Genomic DNA, 23,311 nt, shown 5'->3' with positions numbered 1-23,311 from the left:
ACGTGATTTTACAGCATTCACTTATCCTTTTTGAAAAGATCTTGTATACAATGATATAAAGAGAGTGCACATTTTGAAGTTTACTTCAGTTGCCATGGTAGCATTAAAACAATGCTTACTCACACTTGTAGGTGTGTCCATTATGCACTGTGCCACTTATGGAGTGGGATCACTACTAATATGGACAACATAAAATAGTAAATTGATTTGAACCATTATGAGATTTTTTTTTATTTTGCAACTTTGTTTGGTAACCTGATTGGTCAGTTCTCAACATGCTAGAGAATAAGAGTTTTGTTGTTTTAAATTTCAGAAATTGGGTGGTTTGAAATATTTGCTCAATTTTTGAAGAACTGGACATCTTTTCACTCATGTGCCATATGATTCATACTGTGCCCCTTGCAGAGTATATGTACTCAAAGCCAGCTCTCTTGATCTTTAAATTAGCTAGGAGACCTTAACTTGAATAATTATTTTAATTTTACTTGTGTGCTTGTGTGTGTGTGTGTGTGTGTGTGTGTGTGTCCCAGTGTCTTCTTGTGTGTTATGTACCACACAAGCTCATGAAGACCATAAGAGTGCTTTCTCAGAACTAAAGTCACAGGTAGTAAACTTAGTTTGATGTAGGTGCTGGGAGCCAAACAGAGGTCCTGTGAAACAGGGACAAATACTTTTAAAGGCTGAGTTATTTCTCCAGCTCTAGGGATGAACTCTGTTAGTATCTTTTTTTTTTTTTTTGCAAATTACTCTGAGGGAAATGGACTGAGGCATGAGTGGGCTTTAAATAAAAGTATGTTAATAGTACATTCATAAAATACCCATGAAATTGAATTATATTGGATAATGGGAGTTATTGAATTACTCAGCATTTTCTTTTTCTTATGCCTTAATCTCCATTTAAAAAGTGTTACTTCAGCCATTCTTAGCCAGATGTAATAACTGAAGTTTCAGCGTTAAAGTGAGAAAGTGACATACTTCTTTTTCTTTTAATGCTCATAGTCTAGTTTTCATGTGATTAAACTGGCTATAATATATTTTTACGTTTTCAATGATCTTCATAAAGAGACATTCGAAATGGTTGGGTGGGGGTGAGGTTCAACCCCAATCACCATAGATACAAAGATCAAACACACAGACATACAGACACATAAACAGATAGACAAACACATATACACACATACATGTACATGCTCACATACAGTCATAAGATATGTTTTGGACAATGGATTCTTTGGTGCAGACAGACAGAGCAAAAGAAGCAACTCTTATCATTACATTGAAAAGATTTGTTAAGTTCATTTCTCCATCCTAGACTAGACTGATAATCGTTGGCCTTGGACAAGAAAGTTGTGAGAAAAAAGATCAAGAGCATGTGTGATAAATTCTGCAGAAGCAATGCACCCTTTGTGTGGGGAATGAGGAGACCTTGAATTTTCTGGAGAGCCAGGGAAGATGTCTTCAAGGAGAGGCACCTTACAGAGGAAGTACTCAACTCTTCTTTCTGAGTTCTTATCTCAAGTCCATGGAGAACAGAATATCTGTGGAGAACGTGGTCCCATCAGGGAGGTTCTGTAGACATATTCCATTCACCTACCCAGTCAGTTGCTGATTCTTCTCTTTGAAAGGGCCAGTTTTCGACCTTGGCGTGGGCCGAGTAACCCACTAGCTCATGGTCATCCCTGACTGCCCTTATCCCTTGCTCATGAGATGCATATCTGCAGACTGTGTACGTGGGGCTTAAGACTTGTCTCAGTACACCAGTACCTGATGCTGGGAGATGTGTGGCTTAGTGCCGTTCTGCCTGGAACACACCATTCCTGCCAGCTGGGCACTGACAATTATCACCCAATCCAGGACTTAAACTGTGATAGAGTGGCTGATATTTTGCCTTTGAATAGCACATCCCAAAAGATGGGACCACTGGTCAGCTGCGATGGACTAGATTCTCCACTGGTTGGGGACAATCTGGTCACCTTGCTGCCCAATCCTGACCTGGAGCCACTGCAACATGAGCGTCAAGCACTGGCAGAAGCCCATGGGTGGAGGAAAGACCTCTGCGACTGGTTGATTGACCCCTGCTGAAAGCCGAGGCTACCTTGTCTACAGATGGGAACAGTTCTCTTCATGAAGGTCAGAGATAAGTGGGTGCTGCCATGGTGGACAACACAATGTCATCTGGGATGGCTGAACCCCAACCCCCCAGCACATCAGCGCCACAGATGTCTTTGCCATCTCTTGGATGCCTTGGTGAAGCCAACAACTGTGAGTACTATTCATTGCTCAGGATATCAGGAGGGAAGAGATTCAATAGCATGGGCAGTAACAAAGCAGATAAAGTGGCTCGGGAAATGGCTATGCAGGAGCCTATCCTGGTTACAGGCCTATAGGAGACAGCCACTGGGAACTGGGATTGGACTAAGGGATGGCCTCACTTAGAAGGTACAACAGAAGAAAAGGCCCAAATTGCTTAAATGAAGAAAAAAAAGACAATGGCACACTTGAGGGGAAAGCTATACTCCCCAGAGAACAAAAAAAAAGAAAAAAAAAGAAAAAAAAGAAACCCACTTTGCCAAATACAGAAATGGACTCACTTAGATAAAAAGTTCCTCCAAATAGTTAAGGTGTATGTAATAGACTTTAAGATTTTAGCCAGAGAGGCAGTAAAAAGTATAAGGTATGTCAGTAAGTGAATGCTTAGCAAGCAAACAGGGCAAAGAGACCTAGAGAGTTTAGTGAAAAGTCGAAGTGAACTTCACTGAGATAAAACCAGGAAAATATGATCACAAGTATCTCCTAGTGCTTGTAGATACTTTTTCAGGAATAGATAGAAGTTTTCCTCACCAAGCAAGAGATGGTCTCGGTAGTCATCAAGAAGATACTGGAAGAAATCTTCCCCAGGTCTGGAGTGCCCAAGGTAATCTGGTCAGACAAAGGCCCTACTTTCGTTGCCAAGGTAAGCCAGGGTGTGGTCAAGTATTTAGAGGTCGATTGGAAATTACATTGTATTTACAGACCTCAAAGTTCAGGACAGGTAGAGTAAATAAATAAAACTCTAAAAGAGATCCTGACCAAATTGACCATGGAGACTGGCACAGACTGGGTGGCACTCCTTCCCTCTTGCTCTCTTCAGAGCAAGAAATACCCCTTCCAGATTCAGCCTTACCCCCTTTGAGATCTTATATGGGGCCTCAACTCCTCTGACTGTATTAGATGATGTTACTGAACCAACATGTCATAGTAATAATGATTTGTATGCCAGGTTAAAAGACCTACAGGTGATACAGAAAGAAATCTGCTCAGAGCTGGCAGCAGCCTATGCCCTGGGGACCCCTGAGACATCTCATCAGTTCTAGGTCGGAGACTCGGCTACATACGATGGCACCGAACCCAGATACTCGAGCCTCACTGGAAAGGACCGTACCTGGTGCTGCTGACCACCCTGACAGCCATCAATTCTCAGCCCTCACCAGCAGTGTACTAGCTGTTGGGGCTGAGAGCTGGGACCTAGAGGGAAACTCAGATCTTCAACAAGCTCCCTAGACTTAATTTCATGTTTGCCCTGGGTTCTATCAAGATAGGTGTGGGGATAGGCTTGATTTCTATTACAAATGATGTAACATTGCATATGTTAGTACTCCTAACACTTCTTGGGACTGTGCCTCAGGGATCACAGTCTGTATAAGTTTATAAGTTCTAAAAGCTAGTCATGACCTTGGTGTGTAGGTTTAGATAGTGTCCAGATTAGAATCCTGATGCTAAAGACTTAGTAAAAAAAAAAGAGTTGAGAATTACTTAAGGCTATCTAGGTGCTGCAAGGGCAGCACAAGGACATCTGCTGTTGCCCTGCAATACAAGGCTTATAGAGAATTCAGAACTGCCTTTGACTCAGATATAAAAAGAGGGAAGGACTTTTTAGCTGACCTCCAAGAATACCTAACCTCCCTCTCAGAGGTAGTCCTTCAGAATAGAAGATTAGACCTGATATTCCTTAAAGAAGGAGTCTGTGTGCTACACTGAAAGAAGAATGTTGCTTCTATGCAGACCATTCAGGAGTAATTAAAGACTCCATGAATAAACTTAGAGAAAGGTTAGACAAAAGACAGAGACAGAGAAGCGCATCAGGGATGGTTCGAGAGCTGGTTTAGTAGATCTCCTTGGATGACTACTCTGATATCTTCCCTTATGGGACCCTTCTTAGTTTTGCTTCTGCTTCTGATTATAGGTCCATGTGTGTTAAAGAAACTAGTTAATAGGTTTGACTCCTACAAAAAGATAGAGACGCTCAACAATGTTGGTTTGAGTCTTGGTTCACTCGGTCTCCCTGGATGACTACCCTACTCTCTGCTATATGGCTGGGCCATTACTAATAATTTTCTTGGTTTTAGTTTTTGGACCCTGCGTGACAAACAGGTTAATTGCTTTTGTTAAAAATCGAGTGGGTGCTGTGTGGTTGATGATTCTGAGACAACAGTACCAGTCAGTTAGGACAACTGGTGAGACCAACTACGAGACTCGATATCAAAATTCTAAGATTAGAATTACTTAGTAGAAGAAGAAGGGAATGAAAGGAAAATTATACAGATTTAAGGTTTAAAAATATGAAGTTAAAAGAGTAAGTTTCAAAATTCACAGACTCAGGACTAAACACTGTGAAAAGCAAGTCCAGGCAGCCCCGCCCTGCCGCTAGGACTAACAGACCATAAAGGTAAAGAAAAGGAATGCAGGAACCAGCCCGAGTTATCAGGACTGTCCCAAACCATCTGGCAGAAAGGCACCTCCCCCAGCTTACTCAGAGTCACACCTTAACCAGATGTCCTTCAAACCCTGATACGCCCCTAGCTTCTAAAATCCTGTACGCTCCAGTCAATACGTACTCTCCTGCTGTGCTGTAATCTCACTGCCATGTTTAAATGAGCCAATCACTTATAGCTGCGCCAGAAATTAGCCAATTGTGTGTAACCGTGCCAAAACCCCTAGCCTTCCCTATATAAACCCCTGACTTTTGAGCTTCGGGGTCGACAACTCTGTCTCCTGCGCAGGATACGTGTCGACCCAGAGATCCCCGTAATAGATCTCCGTAATAAACCTTGCCTTTGCTTATTACATCCAAAAAAAAGGGGGGGGGCAGTTTTCCTTCTTGGTTGATATAGTAAATTATTGACATTAATTTCTCTATGTTTTCATGTAGATGGATTTGTCTTCTCTAACACAGGTTGGGTAGACTGCATCTAAGTCTTCTATTCATGTATAAGACAGAAAGTTTCTTATGGCTTTCTGCCTTTGATTTCCATGCTGTGGGCTTCAAGGGGCCATGGTTTGCCTGAGGTAACAGGAAAAGAAGCAGTTTATTATTCTCCTGTAGCCTTTGTTTTGGAGACAACTGGGGTTAAGAAACAGATTTTCTGGGAATACACTTATGCTCTGTGTGCATTCCACATGTGGAATTAAGAATAACGGGGAATAAATACTTCCTTTGTTTACCTTAGACATGTCCCTTGTTAAATTTTATATTTAGGTTCTTACTTGGTTATGTACATTCAGTTGACTGGTGTCAAATTAAGGAAGGGCTAGAGAAGGATGAATAATTGAATCGAAAACATTCTATATTTTCTGCATCAAAAATGTCAATAACTTGCCACTATTATAACTTAAGCCTGACTCTTAAAGTCTGAGTATTCATATCTCATTACTGAGAAGACCTTTTAGCCAGTAAGTCAGATTTCATCACACTTTGGATATTTGAGTCTTCCATTGACTTAGAGTTAGTATGTATTTTAAATAAGAACTTAGACAATAAAAATACTGTGTAAGGATGTTCCATTCTTTATCCTTGATCTACATTATCTTTTACTAGATAAGTTTGTAAGAATCTTAACATTTAAATGGTAAAGGATAGTATGTATTACTCTCTGTAACCTTGCTCTGTAAACACTGTCTTCTGGCTTCCTCCCCCACCCAATCACAGCCCAATGACCATTTCAGCTCTCGAACCCATTGATCTATGAGCAGATTTCTGCTATTGACCCATATCCTCTGTACTAACCATTTATCAAGTGCCTCCTTCTAAATGTACATCCCTCTTGTACAAACTTGTAACAGAATGAATAAATGCTTGAGAAAAGCCTGGAACACCATGAATAAATTTACTTTGTGGTTAAGATGGTGACACCCCCAAATAAAAGGAAGAACACACACATGAGAGGTATTACCTTGTATCCTCAGGGAATGAAAAACCAAAGGTAGAATGGACATCTGTCCTTGATACTCAGACAGAAGCACAGAATGTTGATTGCAAGCTGATCTGAGTAAAATGTTACATTCCCGAACATTAGTTATGATGATGGCTGAAAGCAAATAAGGGCTTATGATGCACTAAACCTTGTGCTCAAGATTAGTTTGCAGATCTTCTGAAATTTATTGCTGGCCTTCTATCCATGCAAAACTGGCTTTTATAACAACTCATATTTTAAAAGCAAAACTGAGATTTCAAAACATTAATTGATTTTCTTCAGTCACAGAGCCAGTTAATGGCAAACGAGCAGCTTCAATGTAGAGGCTAACACTTAAAAAATTAATTACCCTCATCATCGCATTTTGGAAAGCAATGTAGCTAAAAGAAATAGGGTCTGCATTTCCTTTGAGTTCTGGCCACCTAAATAGCTTGGATCTTCTGCAGTAACCATTCGCTTGAGCTGTCTTTGCTCTTATTTTAGAAGAGACTATACATCCAGGAAATGTGTAATGAAATTGATTTAGACCATTTTATGATAAATGCTTGCACAAAATTGGTACAGGCAAATGACTATTTTAGAACTCACTTAAAACATCAGAATTAGTTATTAACTAATAACAAGAGTAGGATTCAAAGGCCCTATTCCCTTGGTTACTGCCACAGAATTTCACAAAACCCTGTATTTGTGTAAGTGAAGGACAGCATTGGGTTTATTTGTAGGGATGTAGTGCATAAATGTCACATAACTGTAGTCACATGCCCATCATCTCAGCACTTGAGAGACTGAAATGGATGACTGGCAAGTTCCAGGCCAGTCTGGACTACATACTGGCTTGCAATCCAGAAAGTAGTTCAAGTACCTAGGGAGAACCTATTGAACAAAGAAATAAACACCATAATTAAAAACCATTACTGGACAATAATTATATCTTTATTGATAGGGGTTAGGCCAATAAAGTATTACTGTTAATTGAAATAATCCATATTAAAACATTGTGGTAAACATGAAAAAAATTGACTTTAAAACTTCAATGATAAATTAAGTGTAAAAGCACACAATTTATGATAACTGATTTACATTGCATAGTTTATATAAAACATAAACTTAGTTTTGCTATACAATATATTGTCAGTGGTTGACATTTCTGGGGTTGGGGGTTGGGACAGAGGTACTAAGCCACTGCTTATTTTCTTTATATTGTTTGATATCATTTGATGTTTTAAATAGCAAGAATATATAAAGTAAAAATTTAAAACAGCATCAGTTCCTCTGGCATTTTTCATAGATTTAAGATAAAAAGTAGAAGGAAGCTGAGAGATGTTTTCAACATCCTGCTCAAATATTGCCAGATTCTCTTTGAAACAGAAGCAATATAAATGCTTAGAAATAAAAGTCTTCCATTTTGGATGAAAAGACTATTTGCTCTATGACTCATGTTGAATTATTGAAAGCATAATGCAGGTCTTCTATACAATCTTCAGAGAAGTACAAAAAAGCAATACAAATGTGTCTTTATTGTCATCTTGAAACAGACACATTACTGTGGGAAACCAGAGGGCATTCTACAGCAGTCGTTTCATTTAGTCCCTTTAAAGCAGCCATAAAGTCTCTCAAGAAACTTGAGAGATGCTTTAGTTTAGACCTCACATGGAGGAGTTCACTGCCACATTGATGAAGATCCAAGACTCAATCAGATGAGAGGAAAACTTTCCCTGTGCAGCTGTGATACTCTATTGTGCTCGCAATTACAGAGTTTGTGAATATTCACTTTCTCCAATTAAAAAGAGTTTTCCAAAATTTGAGCAGGCCTAATTAACTTTGCATTGGAAGCTATTGTTTAGAGGAAATTTCCATTCAGTGCTGCTAAGTGTCTCCGAGAGGATCTCTCATAATTCCTAATTTACAAAAATGCTGGAGGAATTCCGGTTTCTCAGATTTCTTATAAAACAACTGAAAGTTCCTCTCAAGGTACAGATGAAAGTTTCATGGTTAATGGTAATTTTAGAGTGTGATGGTGAAGTTTGTTTTGTTAACACATAAATTTATTTTAATGCTATGAATATGTAAATCACATTGCTATGCCACTCAACTCCTCAGCTTCTCTCTCAAGGTTCTCCTGGCTTCCAGATGTGAAGAGAGCAGAAATTGGTTCTTCAGTTTACCCATCGCCTCCTCCTGCTGCCAGATGGCAGGAAACTCTGGAAGTACAGAGAACAGTGCCATAGTGAACATTATTTGGTCTAGGATGGGGGAATTGGGTGGAGAAGGGTCTTATTCTGTCATCTAAGCTGTACAAGAACCCAGTGTCAAGGGTAAGCCAGGCTACCCTTGAGCTTGTGATACTCCTAATGTCTAGGCCTCCTGGTGTTGAGATTAAAGGCATGAGCCACTCACCCGGATCTTTAAGTATGATCAACAAGCTGAAGGGCCCAAGTGAAGACACCTCAGTCCCACTTGGGAGGGAGAAGAAAGCAACCACAAGAGGGGAAGGAGGGATGGACAGGAATTGGAAAGGGGATGGGTGTCGGGAGAGAGGGGACTATGATTTGGTATTGGGTCAGGGGAAAGGACTGAAGCCCTGAGGGCCAGCAGAAAGAATGGAAACAGGCAACCTCAGAAGGAAGGAGGTTGGGGGGACCATCCAGAATGTACCAGAGACCTAGGAAGTAAGAGACGCTCAGGACTCAAGGCGGGGGTTAGGGGGGTGACCTTAGATGAAATGCTCTACAATGGGGAGAGGGAACTTGTTGAGCCAATCTCCAGCAGAAAGACAGGGCATCAAGTGAGGGATGGGGTTGCCATCCCACAGTCAAAACTCTGATCCATAATTCTTCCTGTCTGAAAGGAAAGCAGGGATGAAAATTGAGAAGAGCCTGAGGAAAAGTGTGTCCAGAGACAGGCCCAAAATGGAACCCAACTCAAGGGGAAGCCCTATGACTTGACACTATAACTGAGGCTATGGAAAACTCACAACAAGGGACCTATCATGACTGCCTTCCAAAAGACCCAACAAGCAGCTGAAAGAGTCAGAAACAGATATGGACAGAAGCTGCTGACCCCTCTGTTGAATTAGGGAAAAGCTGGACAAAACTGAGGAAGAGGGCAACCCTGTAGGAGGACCAGTAGTCTCAATTAACCTGGACCTGCGAAATCTTTCAGACACTGGATCACCAACCAGGCAGCATACTCCAGCTGAGATGAGGCCTTCAACACATATACAGCAGAGGACTCCCAGGTCTGGGTTCAGTGAGAGAAGATGCACCTAACCCTCAAGAGACTGGAGGCCTCAGAAAGTTTAGAGGTATGGTGGGGTCAGTGGGGTGGGTCATCCTCGTGGAGACAGGGGAGGAGGGATAGGAGGTATGGGATATAGAACAGTCGGAGGGTGGATGGGGAAGGAAATAAAATCTGGAGTGTAAAAATAAATAAAAAAATAATAAAAAAATATTTAGGAGGGCAGGAAAGTCATAGGTTAGGATGCTCTTGAAAAAGACCAGGGTTCAGTTCCCAGCACACATGTAAGGTAATTCATAACTAGCCACAACCCATTTGAACATACTGGGGATACATCACCATTTGGCCTGCATGTGTATGTATATATGTGTGTGTGTCAAGACTTGGATGCTTGCATACATACACACAGACACATAAAGAAAGTGACCCCATAGGAAGATTCATAGTCTCAACTAACCTGAACCCCCAAGATCTCTCAGACACTGAGCCACCAACCAGGCAGCATACACCAGTTGTTATGAGATCCTTGACACATATACCACAGAGGACTGCCTGGTCTGGCTTCAGTGAGAGAAAATGCACCTAACCCTCGAGAGATTTGAGACCCTAGGGAGTAGGGAGTTCTGATAGGTGGGCTGTGTAGGGGTGTGGACATCCTCTTGGAGATGGAGGGGGGTGGGATTAGAAAATGATGGAGGACAGAGAGGGGGATAACAGTTGGAGTGTAAAAAAAGATTAAGGATAATTAAAAAGAAAAACTCTTTGGAAAAGAGTAAGATTTATGCTTAGTGATATATCTCTGTTTTCTGGCTAAATTCTTATAACAAATATGTGAGAGTTATTGTTCATGTGCAGGGCTGTAGACCTGACTTTAGCGTGGCCCACAGATGGACATTGAGGCTTTGGTTAAATGTATGCAATGCAGTGAGTCATTGGGGGACCATTTTCTGCATATTTGTGAGTAAAAATCCTAAGTATTCTCACCTGCTAGACAGGGGAGAACATAAAACAGAAAACTTGCTCATGGTAGGGCTGGACATGGAGATTAGAGCTCTGTGTGCCGAGGTTAGGTTCATTCTGAGGTGTCAGTTTCCCTGTCTATTTGTTCTCTCCATCACTCTTCATGCCCGTTAAGTGGGAATTGGCTGGGGATCAGCAGTGTTATAGAAGATGAAGACAAATAAAGGTTATCCCAACCAAACACCTTCATTTGTTCTCGAACATTCTTCTGAATTATGATGTGGGGATTTAGTTTTTCCAAATATTTTACATGTTCTTGCATATCCCTAAAGTTGTGCACAGTAAGCTCAGGAGCTTGTGACTAGTTCTAATCAATGAATAGAGCAATGATCGGTGTCCTAGATGATGTCATTGGAGGCTACTTTATTTCTTATCCAATCTTCACAAATAAGAATGCTGATTCATATGCTAAGACCATGTGTCACAGGATGAAGAGTCCCAGTTTATTAGATGGTGAAAAGAGTTCTGATTATCATATGGAGAAAGCTCCTCATTGACATCACAGAAAGGTCACTGTAAGTATTATTTTTAAACTCAAATTCTAAGCCAAAAATGGTTAAAACTTTATTACCAGAGTAACAATTGAATTAAAATAGTTCAATCATTTTTCTAACACAGGATTTCCTGATAATAATTAACAGATATTGCTAGCAAAAGTAGAACACACTGGGAATTAAGGAAAAATATTACTTGAGAATGTTATACAATGTATTTTGAACATATTCACACCCATCAGCTCCTTCCCTTCTACCCACTCAATTGTCCTACCACTTCTCACTCAGTTTTCAGATTGCTTCTTTTCTTATTGAATCCAGTTCATGTTGTGCAGTTAGTCTTGGGACTTTTTCATTCATATTCATTGCAGCTCTATTTACAATACCCAAGAAATAGAAACAACCCAGATGTCCATCAATTGATGAATGGATAATGAAAATCAATTATGTACACTTACACAATGGAAAATTACTCAGCTGTTAAAAATTAAATTATGAAATTTGTAGGTGAATAGATTGAGCTGGAAGTAGTTGGCAATATTGTAGCCGTTGTTTACTTTCAAAATTCTGCCTTATTTATAGGATTTTTCCTAACTAGAAGATGCTTAACTATTAAACAAATATAAGACAAAAAGAAATTAAATATAGTTAAACCATTATAGAATTTCTTTTGTAGAAGTGAGGAAGTGAGGAAAGAACTAGTCATTATGAATGTATTTCAGGAGAAGAGTGTGCACTGAAATATTAAGAGAAAATCTAAAAGCATAAAAATTAAACATACTATCCCAGTGAATGGAGGAAGCATGGGCAAATTAAAACATTTTAATTCAAGAAAAGTCAGGAAATGGAGAAACACAGAAAAGCAGAACACAGGCCACAAAATAAGATATCCACTCATTAAAATAACTACTTGTCAACTAACAGATACTAATTATCAGCTAAGAACTAAAATGAGTATATTGTGTAATAGCTATACTAAAACATAAGAACACAAGTTGTAAGAATTTGTAGTAAGAAGGACAGTGGAAAGACATTTGCTAGAAAAATATTAACAAAACAAAACCCAGCCACACCATTATTAATTACATAAAAGAGATGTGACAGGCTGCAGTTTTATTCAGGGATACAGGTAATTCTCAGGTGAGGGCAAAATTAGAAGAAAGACAAATTCTAAACCTAAAAAGTACCTCACTCTCTTTTTAAAAGCTTGGTGAATTAATTGGAGAATTTCCAATAATTCTGTCCAAAAAATAATATAAGGAATTAGCAAAAATACCATCAAAAGTAAATCATAACATTAGTATCTTTTATTTAATAGATATCTTTAAAAAGTTGTGTCTTTTGACAGAAGCAACTTGAGGGAGGAAAGATTAGTTTTGTCTCACAGCCTAAAGGTCTCAGTTCCTCATAGTGGAATGGGAATAGCATGCTGGTGAAGGCTCAGAAGAGCTTTCACTATAGTAACAGACATCTTGGGAAAGACCATCGTATCACAGCAGATCAGGAAGAGAGAGGGAGAAGATACTAGGGGCCCAGTGTAATCTTAACAGACTCATCTAGTCATCTAGCTACAAGATGGACACCACCTCCAAAGGATCCCATCGCTAACCCCAAGTATTGTTATCTACTGGTTCCCCAGTGTTCACAGCATATGGTTATGTGGGCATTTCAATAACCGCAGAGTATCAGATTTATTTCTGAAATAGCCAAAGATTAATATTAATATACTCATATCATTACATTTACCTAAAGTGAAGTTTTCTAGAAAATTCTTACCTAAAAGTAATCCAAAAGAAAATTTAAAAGTTGAAGAAACTGGATATATTAAGTTAATTCCATTATTCCAAATAATGCCCACATAAACTTTATGTCCACAAAAAGACATCGAATTAGACTTCCAGTGACTACCAAAAGCTTAGCTTGGGCTGTAAATATGGCTCAGTGGTTAAGAGCACTGGCTGCTTGCTCTTCTAGAGGACTTGAGTTCAATTCCCAGCATCCACATGACTGCTTACATACAGCTACCTGTAACTCCAATTTCAGGATCTGCCATGCTCATACAGACTGACATACATGCAGGGGAAACATCAACACACATGAAATAAAAATAAATAAAAGATTTTAGAGTGAGCTTAGCTTGTAGTGTATAATTGTAGAGAATAGGAGATAACAAATTGTGTATCAGTCTTTCTGAATGAATACTCTAGTTTTGATTTTAAAACTGAATGAAAAAACTGTATAAGGAAGAAAAAATACGCAAAGTTGTTTAAGAGTGGTAACACAATAACATGAGAAATACATTAACTAGGATTCAGTAATGCAAATACCCTAGGAGTATTAGAATAACTTACTTAATAACCTGTTAATATAAATCAATAACAGTAGTTTAAGCAATATTTAAACTGAAAGTAATTTAAAACATGGAGATGTTTATTGCAGTAAGTCATCATTAGTCTTTCTTAACATTGAACAAAGGGTGAGTGGAAATTTCCATGCAGGAGATAGTATACTGAGGTGAATCAGGAGAAAACATTAAAAACTAAAGAGGTACAGATGGGCAAATCCCATCGACTGGGAAGGACCTTAATCATACATGGAGGCTCTTTGGTGCTGCAGACCATAGGGTGAAATAGTCTTGGCGTCAATGTCTGTGGGAGTGTGGAAGGAAGAAGGAAGAAGGGATAGGAAGGAAATGTGAGTGAAACAGACATCAGAAAGTATTCACTAATGGACTCTAAAGCCAGAATGGACTTTGACAACTGTCATTTGGTCATATCCTCCATACTTAGTTACTTAAATGGAGGGCGATTTAAAAGATGGATGGAAATGGAGAGGAGTCTGAGGAAAAGAAGGTCCAGTGACAGACCCGAAGTGAGACCCAACTCAAGGGGAGGCCCCAAGGTCTAACATCATTACTGAGGCTATGGAGCACTCACAAAAAAGGGCCTATCGTGACTGCCCTCTGAAAGACCCAACAAGCAGCTGAAAGAGTCAGATGCAGATATTTGTACCCAGCCAATGGGCAGAAGCTGCTGACCCCTGTGGTTGAATTAGGGAAAACTTGGAGGAAACTGAGGAGGAGGGTGACCAGCAGTTTCAATTAACCTGGACTCCAGAGATCTCTGAGACACTGGACCACTAATGAGGCAGCATACACCAGCTGAGATGAGGACCCCGACACATATACAGGGGAGGACTCACTCCTGGGTCTGGGTTCAGTCAGAGAAGATGCACCTAACCCTCAAGAGACTAGAGGCCCCAGGGAGTTTAGAGGTCTGGTGTAGTGGGGCTTGGGGAGGGGTTGAGACATCCTTATGGAGATGGGGTGGGGAGGAGGTCTGGGATGTGGAACAGTTGGAGGGTGGACTGGGAGTGGAATAGAATCTAGAGTGTAAAAAAAGTTTAAATAAAAAGATGGAAAAAACACAGAAAAAAACATGGAGATATTTATTTCAAGAAGTCATCATTAGTATGTCTTAATTAAAACCAAGTTAAGTGAGGGAGAAAGTTTTTTTGCAGGCGATAGTACAGAGTGCACTCAAATTGTCTGCTTGTATAGACACTTCCAGGACAGAGAAATCTTAGAAAGGAATGATGGCCAAAAGCTATCAGCTGTCCGCATTCATACCAGCTAGATATGTGTGTGCTACAATGTGAGCCAAACAGAACAGCATAGACATCAGGGTGTCTGTCACAAGTTGATTTGGTGAGGAAGGGAAAAAGAAGGATTACCCATGGCAAATTGATATTGTTTATATCCAAAAAATTATCAATTTGTAATAAATCCAGTTACAACCATGCACGAACAACAAAACCATTGTGATCACCATATACTACTGATAGATTAAGAGTCTTCATAGAAGATGAGTATCAGGGTCATTGACATGAATCCCGCATGCAAATGCTGGCCACATTAAAATACACAGGGTCTAATCAAAGTAGTTTAACCAAGATTACGCAAACGTTGCATGATGGGATCTGAATAGCGGCCACTATTAATTTAGTTTCTCTAAAACGACCTCATTGTTTTTAAGTCTTACAACAACCTTGTGAGGTAGATTCTATTTTACTAATTATACAGAGGAAGCAACTGATGCTCCTGCTCGTGCAAAGCTGCACAAGGATGAACAGAAGTGTTAAAACTCTGCTCTCAATCTGGCTATCTTTCATGTGTCCTACCCTGCTATCAGTGTAGCCAAAGAATCTTGATGTCTCATTTAAAACACTCCTGATCCTCTGGCATTCGTTTTCTGAGGAGCGGTTTAGTCAGAAGCACCCCATCATTACAGACTTTTCTTGAGAACTTATATAGCCTCCTACGGTGGAAACCTGGAATGATCCCTGGTAGTTGATGAGATATCAATCCAAATTCAATATAAACAAAACTGGGGCTTGTTTTGCAAAGTGCCCTGTGCTGACAGTCTAAGTAGTGGTGTTTATTTTCACAGATGTAGTGATTGCAGTCCTTAAATCAAGGCAGTATTATTTGGTCTATAAATCAAAGATTGGATTTTAAATTACCAATCCACTAAGTAAGAAGTCAAGAAGAATAAACAGTACTTTACAAAACAATAATTTTTTTTCACTGAGAAAGTTTCCATGAGCACTAAACCTTAACTTTCTTCCCCCAAATAAGATTTGTGTGAGAGACAAATTCTTGCTTGACAGTGTAGAGGGGATATATTTCAGTCCTGAGGTCCTGTTAGGCAGCCTCGAAGATTTCAAGAATTAGCCTGACTGATCACATGAATAAATGACAGACTGCTTCTTTAACTGTAAAGAAGCTTTTAGCGTTATGAGGTCCCACTTGCCAAGTATTAACTTTAATTTTGGCAAATGAAAATTTCTTGGCAATTTTCTTTTCTGGGCAAATTTCTTTTTTTATATATATATAAATTTTTTGTTTTGTTTTATTTTTGGTGTCAGTTTTTTTTTTTTATTAACTTGAGTATTTCTTATATACATTTCAAGTGTTATTCCCTTTCCCGGTTTCCAAGCAAACATCCCCCTCCCCCCTCCCCTTCCTTATGGGTGTTCCCCTCCCAACCCTCCCCCCATTGTCGCCCTCCCCCCATAGTCTAGTTCACTGGGGGTTCAGTCTTAGCAGGACCCAGGGCTTCCCCTTCCACTGGTGCTCTTACTAGGATATTCATTGCTACCTATGGGGTCAGAGTCCAGGGTCAGTCCATGTATAGTATTTAGGTAGTGGCTTAGTCCCTGGAAGCTCTGGTTGCTTGGCATTGTTGTACTTTTGGGGTCTCGAGCCCCTTCAAGCTCTTCCAGTTCTTTCTCTGATTCCTTCAACGGGGGACCTATTCTCAGTTCAGTGCTTTGCTGCTGGGATTCACCTCTGTATTTGCTGTATTCTGGCTGTGTCTCTCAGGAGTAATCTACATCCGGCTCCTGTCGGTCTGCACTTCTTTGCTTCATTCATCTTGTCTAATTGGGTGGCTGTATATGTATGGGCCAAATGTGGGGCAGGCTCTGAATGGGTGTTCCTTCAGTCTCTGTTTTAATCTTTGCCTCTCCCTTCCCTGCCAAGGGTATTCTTTTTCCTCATTTAAAGAAGGAGTGAAGCATTCACATTTTGATCATCCGTCTTGAGTTTCGTTTGTTCTAGGGATCTAGGGTAATTCAAGCATTTGGGCTAATAGCCACTTATCAATGAGTGCATACCATGTATGTCTTTCTGTGATTGGGTTAGCTCACTCAGGATGATATTTTCCAGTTCCAACCATTTGCCTACGAATTTCATAAACTCGTTGTTTTTGATAGCTGAGTAATATTCCATTGTGTAGATGTACCACATTTTCTGTATCCATTCCTCTGTTGAAGGGCATCTGGGTTCTTTCCATTTTCTGGCTATTATAAATAAGGCTGCGATGAACATAGTGGAGCACGTGTCTCTTTTATATGTTGAGGCATCTTTTGGGTATATGCCCAAGAGAGGTATAGCTGGATCCTCAGGCAGTTCAATGTCCAATTTTCTGAGGAACCTCCAGACTGATTTCCAGAATGGTTTTACCAGTCTGCAATCCCACCAACAATGGAGGAGTGTTCCTCTTTCTCCACATCCTCGCCAGCATCTGCTGTCACCTGAGTTTTTGAACTTAGCCATTCTCACTGGTGTGAGGTGAAATCTCAGGGTTGTTTTGATTTGCATTTCCCTTATGACTAAAGATGTTGAACATTTCTTTAGGTGTTTCTCAGCCATTCGGCATTCCTCAGCTGTGAATTCTTTGTTTAGCTCTGAACCCCATTTTTTAATAGGGTTATTTGTTTCCCGGCGGTCTAACTTCTTGAGTTCCTTGTATATTTTGGATATAAGGCCTATATCTGTTGTAGCATTGGTAAAGATCTTTTCCCAATCTGTTGGTTGCCGTTTTGTCCTAACCACAGTGTCCTTTGCCTTACAGAAGCTTTGCAGTTTTATAAGATCCCATTTGTCGATTCTTGATCTTAGAGCATAAGCCATTGGTGTTTTGTTCAGGAAATTTTTTCCAGTGCCCATGTGTTCCAGATGCTTCCCTAGTTTTTCTTCTATTAGTTTGAGTGTGTCTGGTTTGATGTGGAGGTCCTTGATCCACTTGGACTTAAGCTTTGTACAGGGTGATAAGGATGGATCGATCTGCATTCTTCTACATGTTGCCCAACAGTTGAACCAGCACCATTTGCTGAAAATGCTATCTTTTTTCCATTGGATGGTTTTGGCTCATTTGTCAAAAATCAAGTGACCATAGGTGTGTGGGTTCATTTCTGGGTCTTCAATTCTATTCCATTGGTCTATCTGTCTGTCTCTGTACCAATACCATGCAGTTTTTATCACTATTGCTCTGTAATACTGCTTGAGTTCAGGGATAGTGATTCCCCCTGAAGTCCTTTTATTGTTGAGGATAGCTTTAGCTATCCTGGGTTTTTTGTTATTCCAGATGAATTTGCAAATTGTTCTGTCTAACTCTTTGAAGAAATGGATTGGTATTTTGATGGGGATTGCATTGAATCTGTAGATTGCTTTTGGTAAAATGGCCATTTTTATTATATTAATCCTGCCAATCCAAGAGCATGGGAGATCTTTCCATCTTCTGAGGTCTTCTTCAATTTCTTTCCTCAGTGTCTTGAAGTTCTTATTGTACAGATCTTTTACTTGCTTGGTTAAAGTCACACCGAGGTACTTTATATTATTTGGGTCTATTATGAAGGGTGTCGTTTCCCTAATTTCTTTCTCGGCTTGTTTCTCTTTTATGTAGAGGAAGGCTACTGATTTATTTGAGTTAATTTTATACCCAGCCACTTTGCTGAAGTTGTTTATCAGCTTTAGTAGTTCTCCGGTGGAACTTTTAGGATCACTTAAATAAACTATCATATCATCTGCAAATAGTGATATTTTGACTTCTTCTTTTCTGATCTGTATCCCCTTGACCTCCTTTTGTTGTCTGATTGCTCTGGCTAGAACTTCAAGAACTATATTGAATAAGTAGGGAGAGAGTGGGCAGCCTTGTCTAGTCCCTGATTTTAGTGGGATTGCTTCAAGTTTCTCTCCATTTAGTTTAATGTTAGCAACTGGTTTGCTGTATATGGCTTTTACTATGTTTAGGTATGGGCCTTGAATTCCTATTCTTTCCAGGACTTTTATCATGAAGGGGTGTTGAATTTTGTCAAATGCTTTCTCAGCATCTAATGAAATGATCATGTGGTTCTGTTCTTTCAGTTTGTTTATATAATGGATCACGTTGATGGTTTTCCGTATATTAAACCATCCCTGCATGCCTGGGATGAAGCCTACTTGATCATGGTGGATGATTGTTTTGATGTGCTCTTGAATTCGGTTTGCCAGAATTTTATTGAGTATTTTTGCATCGATATTCATAAGGGAAATTGGTCTGAAGTTCTCTTTCTTTGTTGTGTCTTTGTGTGGTTTAGGTATAAGAGTAATTGTGGCTTCGTAGAAGGAATTCGGTAGGGCTCCATCTGTTTCAATTTTGTGGAATAGTTTGGATAATATTGGTATGAGGTCTTCTATGAAGGTTTGATAGAATTCTGCACTAAACCCGTCTGGACCTGGGCTCTTTTTGGTTGGGAGACCTTTAATGACTGCTTTTATTTCCTTAGGAGTTATGGGGTTGTTTAACTGGTTTATCTGTTCCTGATTTAACTTCGATACCTGGTATCTGTCTAGGAAATTGTCCATTTCCTGAAGATTTTCAAGTTTTGTTGAATATAGGTTTTTATAGTAAGATCTGATGATTTTTTGAATTTCCTCTGAATCTGTAGTTATGTCTCCCTTTTCATTTCTGATTTTGTTAATTTGGACGCACTCTCTGTGTCCTCTCGTTAGTCTGGCTAAGGGTTTATCTATCTTGTTGATTTTCTCAAAGAACCAACTTTTGGTTCTGTTGATTCTTTCTATGGTCCTTGTTGTTTCTACTTGGTTGATTTCAGCTCTGAGTTTGATTATTTCCTGCCTTCTACTCCTCCTGGGTGTATTTGCTTCTTTTTGTTCTAGAGCTTTTAGGTGTGCTGTCAAGCTGCTGACATATGCTCTTTCCTGTTTCTTTCTGCAGGCACTCAGCGCTATGAGTTTTCCTCTTAGCACAGCTTTCATTGTGTCCCATAAGTTTGGGTATGTTGTATCTTCATTTTCATTAAATTCTAAAAAGTTTTTAATTTCTTTCTTTATTTCTTCCTTGACCAGGTTATCATTGAGTAGAGCATTGTTCAATTTCCACGTATATGTGGGCACTCTTCCCTTATTGTTATTGAAGACCAGTTTTAGGCCGTGGTGGTCCGATAGCACGCATGGGATTATTTCTATCTTTCTGTACCTGTTGAGGCCCGTTTTTTGACCAATTATGTGGTCAATTTTGGAGAAAGTACCATGAGGACCTGAGAAGAAGGTATATCCTTTTGCTTTAGGACAGAATGTTCTATAAATATCCGTTAAGTCCATTTGGCTCATGACTTCTCTTAGTCTGTCGAAATCACTGTTTAATTTCTGTTTCCATGATCTGTCCATTGATGAGAGTGGGGTGTTGAAAGCTCCCACTATTATTGTGTGAGGTGCAATGTGTGTTTTGAGCTTTAGTAAGGTTTCTTTTACGTATGTAGGTGCCCTTGTATTTGGGGCATAGATATTTAGGATTGAGAGTTCATCTTGGTGGATTTTTCCTTTGATGAATATGAAGTGTCCTTCCTTATCTTTTTTGATGACTTTTAGTTGGAAATTGATTTTATTTCATATTAGAATGGCTACTCCAGCTTTCTTCTTCTGACCATTTGCTTGGAAAGTTGTTTTCCAGCCTTTCACTCTGAGGTAGTGTCTGTCTTTGTGTCTCAGGTGTGTTTCCTGTAGGCAGCAGAATGCAGGGTCCTCGTTGCATATCCAGTTTGTTAATCTATGTCTTTTTATTGGGGAGTTGAGGCCATTGATATTGAGAGATATTAAGGAATAGTGATTATTGCTTCCGTTATATTCATATTTGGATGTGAGGTCATGTTTGTGTGCTTTCATTCTCTTTGTTTTGTTGCCAAGACGATTAGTTTCTTGCTTCTTCTAGGGTATAGCTTGCCTCCTTATGTTGGGCTTTACCATTTATTATCCTTTGTAGTGCTGGATTTGTAGAAAGATATTGTGTAAATTTGGTTTTGTCATGGAATATCTTGGTTTCTCCATCAATGTTAATTGAGAGTTTTGCTGGATACAGTAACCTGGGCTGGCATTTGTGTTCTCTTAGGGTCTGTATGACATCAGTCCAGGATCTTCTGGCCTTCATAGTTTCTGGCGAGAAGTCTGGTGTGATTCTGATAGGTCTCCCTTTATATGTTACTTGACCTTTTTCCCTTACTGCTTTTAATATTCTTTCTTTATTTTGTGCGTTTGGTGTTTTGACTATTATGTGACGGGAGGTGTTTCTTTTCTGGTCCAATCTATTTGGAGTTCTGTAGGCTTCTTGTATGTCTATGGGTATCTCTTTTTTTAGGTTAGGGAAGTTTTCTTCTATGATTTTGTTGAAGATATTTACTGGTCCTTTGAGCTGGGAGTCTTCACTCTCTTCTATACCTACTATCCTTAGGTTTGATCTTCTCATTGAGTCCTGGATTTCCTGTATGTTTTGGACCAGTAGCTTTTTCTGCTTTACATTATCTTTGACAGTTGAGTCAATGATTTCTATGGAATCTTCTGCTCCTGAGATTCTCTCTTCCATCTCTTGTATTCTGTTGGTGAAGCTTGTATCTAAGCTCCTTGTCTCTTCTTTTGGTTTTCTATATCCAGGGTTGTTTCCATGTGTTCTTTCTTGATTGCTTCTATTTCCATTTTTAATTCCTTCAACTGTTTGATTGTGTTTTCCTGGAATTCTTTCAGGGATTTTTGTGTCTACTCTCTATGGGCTTCTACTTGTTTATTTATGTTTTCCTGGAATTCTTTCAGGGATTTTTGTGTCTCCTCTCTATGGGCTCTACTTGTTTATTTATGTTTTCCTGGAATTCTTTCAGGGATTTTTGCGATTCTTTCAGGCATTTTTGCGATTCCTCTCTGTAGGCTTCTACTTGTTCTCTAAGGGAGTTCTTCACATCTTTCTTGAAGTCCTCCAGCATCATGATCAAAAATGATTTTGAAACTAGATCTTGCTTTTCTGGTGTCTTTGGATATTCCATGTTTGTTTTGATGGGAGAATTGGGCTCCGATGGTGCCATGTAGTCTTGGTTTCTGTTGCTTGGGTTCCTGCGGTTGCCTCTCGCCATCATATTATCTCTAGTGTTACTTTGTTCTGCTATTTCTGACAGTGGCTAGACTGTCCTATAAGCCTGTGTGTCAGGAGTGCTGTAGACCTGTTTTCCTCTCTTTCAGTCAGTTATGGAGACAGAGTGTTCTGCTTTCCGGCGTGTAGTTTTTCCTCTCTACAGGTCTTCAGCTGTTCCTGTGGGTCTGTGTCTTGAGTTCACCAGGCAGCTTTCTTGCAGCAGAAAAGTTGGTCTTACCTGTGGTCCCGAGGCTCAAGTTCACTCATGGAGTGCTGCCCACGGGCTCTCTGCAGCGGCAGCAACCAGGAAGACCTGTGCCGCTGTTTCCGGGAGCTTCAGTGCACCAGGGTTCCAGATGGTCTTTGGCTTTTTCCTCTGGCGTCCGAGATGTGTGTGCAGAGAGCAGTCTCTTCTGGTTTCCCAGGCTTGTCTGCCTCTCTGAAGGTTCAGCTCTCCCTCCCACGGGATTTGGGTGCAGAGAACTGTTTATCCCGTCTGTTTCCCTCAGGTTCCGGCGGTTCTCAGGCAGGGGTCCTGCCGCTCCTGGGCCCTCCCCCACGGGAGCCCAGAGGCCTTATACAGTTTCCTCTTGGGCCAGGGATGTGGGCAGGGGTGAGCAGTGTTGGTGGTCTCTTCCGCTCTGCAGCCTCAGGAGTGCCCACCTGACCAGGCGGTTGGGTCTCTCTCTCACAGGGTCTGGGGGCAGAGAGCTGCTGCGGGCCGGGATCCGTGGGTGTGGGACTTCCGGTAAACACAGAACGTGCCCGGTCCTAGAGGAATTCTGCTTCCGTGTGTCCCAAGCTCACCAGGCAGCTTTCTTGCAGCAGAAAAGTTGGTCTTACCTGTGGTTCCGGGGCTCAAGTTCGCTCGTGGGGTGCTGCACACGGGCTCTCTGCAGCGGCAGCAACCAGGAAGACCTGTGCCGCCGTTTCCGGGAGCTTCAGTGCACCAGGGTTCCAGATGGTCTTTGGCTTTTTCCTCTGGCGTCCGAGATGTGTGTGCAGAGAGCAGTCTCTTCTGGTTTCCCAGGCTTGTCTGCCTCTCTGAAGGTTCAGCTCTCCCTCCCACGGGATTTGGGTGCAGAGAACTGTTTATCGGGTCTGTTTCCCTCAGGTTCCGGCGGTGCTCTTTTTTTTTTTTTTATTATTATTAACTTGAGTATTTCTTATTTACATTTAGAATGTTATTCCCTTTCCCGGTTTCCGGGCAAACATCCCCCTAATCCCTCCGTCTCCCCTTCTTTATGGATGTTCCCCTCCCCACCCTCCCTCCATGGCCGCCCTCCCCCCAACAATCACGTTCACTGGGGGTTCAGTCTTAGCAGGACCAAGGGCTTCCCCTTCCACTGGTGCTCTTACTAGGATATTCATTGCTACCTATGAGGTCAGAGTCCAGGGTCAGTCCATGTATAGTCTTTAGGTAGTGGCTTAGTCCCTGGAAGCTCTAGTTGCTTGGCATTGTTGTTCATAAGGGGTCTCGAGCCCCTTCAAGCTCTTCCAGTTCTTTCTCTGATTCCTTCAACGGGGGTCCTATTTTCAGTTCAGTGGTTTGCTGCTGGCATTCGCCTCTGTATTTGCTGTATTCTGGCTG

The sequence above is a fragment of the Rattus norvegicus genome, chromosome 6 (assembly GCF_036323735.1).
Source record: "Rattus norvegicus strain BN/NHsdMcwi chromosome 6, GRCr8, whole genome shotgun sequence".
Taxonomy (NCBI): domain Eukaryota; kingdom Metazoa; phylum Chordata; class Mammalia; order Rodentia; family Muridae; genus Rattus; species Rattus norvegicus.
This window is presented reverse-complemented; position numbering follows the sequence as displayed.